This window comes from Morone saxatilis, unplaced genomic scaffold (assembly GCF_004916995.1).
Source record: "Morone saxatilis isolate NCDOM2014 unplaced genomic scaffold, NCSU_SB_2.0 Contig10, whole genome shotgun sequence".
Lineage (NCBI taxonomy): Eukaryota > Metazoa > Chordata > Actinopteri > Moronidae > Morone > Morone saxatilis.
In genome coordinates, this window is record NW_023339652.1 from 9,494,578 (window position 1) to 9,497,393 (window position 2,816).

Below are 2,816 nucleotides of genomic sequence, written 5' to 3' on the forward strand. Positions count from 1 at the left end.
CATGTACAAATGGAACAAAGAATTAACAACTTCACCACACCGTACACCACGGAACCTTGCCAAGTCTGTCGTGACCAGTGGTGTTGTCTCAACCTGACCACCCATTTTACCAGACACAGAGACGAGAGAGGAGAGAAGAGAAAAGCAGTCAAGAAAGACAGTGATGGTATGTAGGCCCACTGTTTATCAGGGAGCTCTTTGTGTGTGGTTTTGTGTGTGTTGTGTGGCCGGTGTGTGTGTGTGTGTGTGTGTTGTGTGTGCGTGAGTGTGTGAGTGTGTGTGTGAGAGAGAGAGAGAGAGCAGGAAATGGTTGAGTGTAATTAGCCATATGTCTTCTGCAGCTACTGTATGAATGTTAATGTGAATGAGCGACTCCAGTGTTGGACGACGTGTTTATTCAGATCCACGCTGTGAATATATTCTACTACAAGTAAAAGTCCTGTATTCGAAAACACATGTGAGTGTTACAAGTTTGGACGTCGATATTAAACGAGGCCAAGTGTCAAATAATGAGGTAAACGTATGTTTCCTGTGAGCAAAAAACTGCTCTGAATGCAACGTTTTAACATCTTTTTAACATCTTTTTCAACTTTATATGGTTTATCGGCTCCAGGCAGCGTTCAGGCTGTCGAAGGAAAGTTAAATATTGTCTGTTTCTTCCATCTGATGTCCTGAGGCTTCTCTGCATCAACTCTCAGGGACGGAGTTAGTTTATGGATGGCTTTAGCTTTAGCTTGTAACGACTTTATCTCTTTGACCTTCTCTCACGCTTTGTGTCTAGATCTGTTGATTAGGATGCTCCTATAGCTTATATGCAAATAGTTAACGCTTGTAAATACTGAAATAACTAGTTCTCTCTCTCAGCATTAGGGTGTTCTTATAGCTTCTATGTAAATAGTTTGAGCTTGTAAATATTTAAATAGTTCGTTTTGTTTATTTTCCCCCCTTACTTTTTCCAATTCAAATATTTGATGTCAATGTAGTGAGAGAATAATAAGCATTGAAGTATCTGTATGCAAATTTATATCAGCGTATCACAATCGGGGAAAAGGTTTACATTGAACTGCAGCTTGAAGTGATGCTAACTGGATGGATCAAACAGTTCGAATAAAACTAATTACTAATTAGAAAACCTGTGTGTGTGTGTGTGTAATGTTTACTAACCTGATGCATGTAGAATAACCTAAATCTAAAACCTGTAGTCCACTGGTACTTTCCAGTAACCAAGAACACAAACACAAAATCCCGACAACCTAATAAGCGTTCACAACGAGGGTGTGGTGAGTATGTGTGTGTTTGAGAGTGTGTCTAATGGAAAGTGTGTGTGTGTGTGTTTTAGGAGGATTTTTTTTTATATAATGGATCCAATAACATGTAATGAGATTGGTTATGCAACCTGCCGCTGCCTGACTTTTCAATCTGACACTTAATAGTTACTCTCTTTGCTCTCAGAGATGCGCACACACACACACACACACACACTTTCTATTTCCATTCTTAATGTCTCACTGGTTTCCAAGAACCGGCTACACTTTGCACTCAGTTCCCAGTTGTTAAAGTTGGAGAAGCTCTGACTAACAAATCTCCTCTCTTTGTTATTAGACACTAAACATTCAGGCGGTCACGGAGCTAAATGCAAAATACATATACAATCTGACAGGAAACATTAGGAAATTAGGAAACATATCAGGGGGTGTAAAGATTAACTGATACACAACAGGAAATGGATACAGGAGTCAGAGGTACATCGACACAGACACACAACCAAACATCCTACCCAAATCCGACACGAGGCTGCTGCACTAAAGCTAAACGTAATAGATTTGATAAGCAATAGGGAAGGATTTAGAGAAGTAAGAGGATTTGCAACTAGATTCTGATTTGAATTGATAAAATGATGCTCGAGGGTTCTTTAATTCAAAGTATTTTCAATAAACAGAAGCTTATTTTCCCCCCCAATAATACCTTAAAACGTATGACACCGTTTCCACAGAAGTATGTAGAGTTCAGCAGAGCAGAGGAGAAACGCATTAAGGTCAGTCAGAGCAGTGTACGTTTCCTGAACCTTGTGATGTGTAACTGTATATATGCTCCTCCATCGGCTGCATCGGGGCTTTTATTATTTGTTAGGTTTTGAATTTAGGGTGGAGGGAGGGCTCGTGTGACATTTGCTTTCTGTATGGAAGCCAGTAAATCTTAGATAGCAGTGAGAATGTGTCAGGAGCTGCTGAGAGCCTCCACTCACAGTTCACAGGTGGGCGACTCTCGGGGCTGCAAGAGAAGCCACAACTAAAAATATCAGCTAGAAGACAGCCACAACTCCAGAGAAAAACAGAACATGGAGAGACGGTGGAGGTGACTGGCTGCCATTTAACTTAAGCTGCTAACTTTGGCGAGGAAAAAGCAGGAAAACTGTGGTCAGACAAGTTTAGCCGACTTCAAACACGAAGCTGCTGCTGAACACCCCTCCGGCACTGATCGCTATCGGAGCTCCAGCTGGCTCCAAAGCTGTGTTTTTAGACAGGAACATTACAGAGCAGAGCAGAGCGGGGACGAGGTGTCAGAACAGAGAAGACAGGAGTGGAAAATGCTCGGGCTAGCTTATGGCTGCTAGTGTAATGTTTCTCTGGGAGGTCTAATGAAAACACGAGCACAAGAGGAGACCTCCTTCGTGAGTCTCCTAACTCGTGATGTGGAACACGAGCCGCTCCCTCGCTCTCTGGGTGCTCTATATTTCATGACGGGTGCAGGTTACATCTCCGAGCTGGGCCCGAGGGGGCACGTGTGTGTATTTAAGTAAGTGTGTGTGTGTGTGT

At 42.4% G+C, this 2,816-nt stretch overlaps 1 protein-coding gene across 1 annotated transcript in view; it reads right to left on the reverse strand.

Annotated features, from left to right (window-relative positions):
* LOC118336695 (putative homeodomain transcription factor 2) overlaps window positions 1-1,987 on the reverse strand; it is a 33,008-nt gene extending 31,021 nt beyond the window's left edge. The window contains 1 exon segment of the mRNA XM_035673376.1: window positions 1,966-1,987. The gene's annotated coding sequence lies outside the window, so the exon portion shown is untranslated.
* Between the last annotated feature and the right edge of the window lie 829 nt (window positions 1,988-2,816).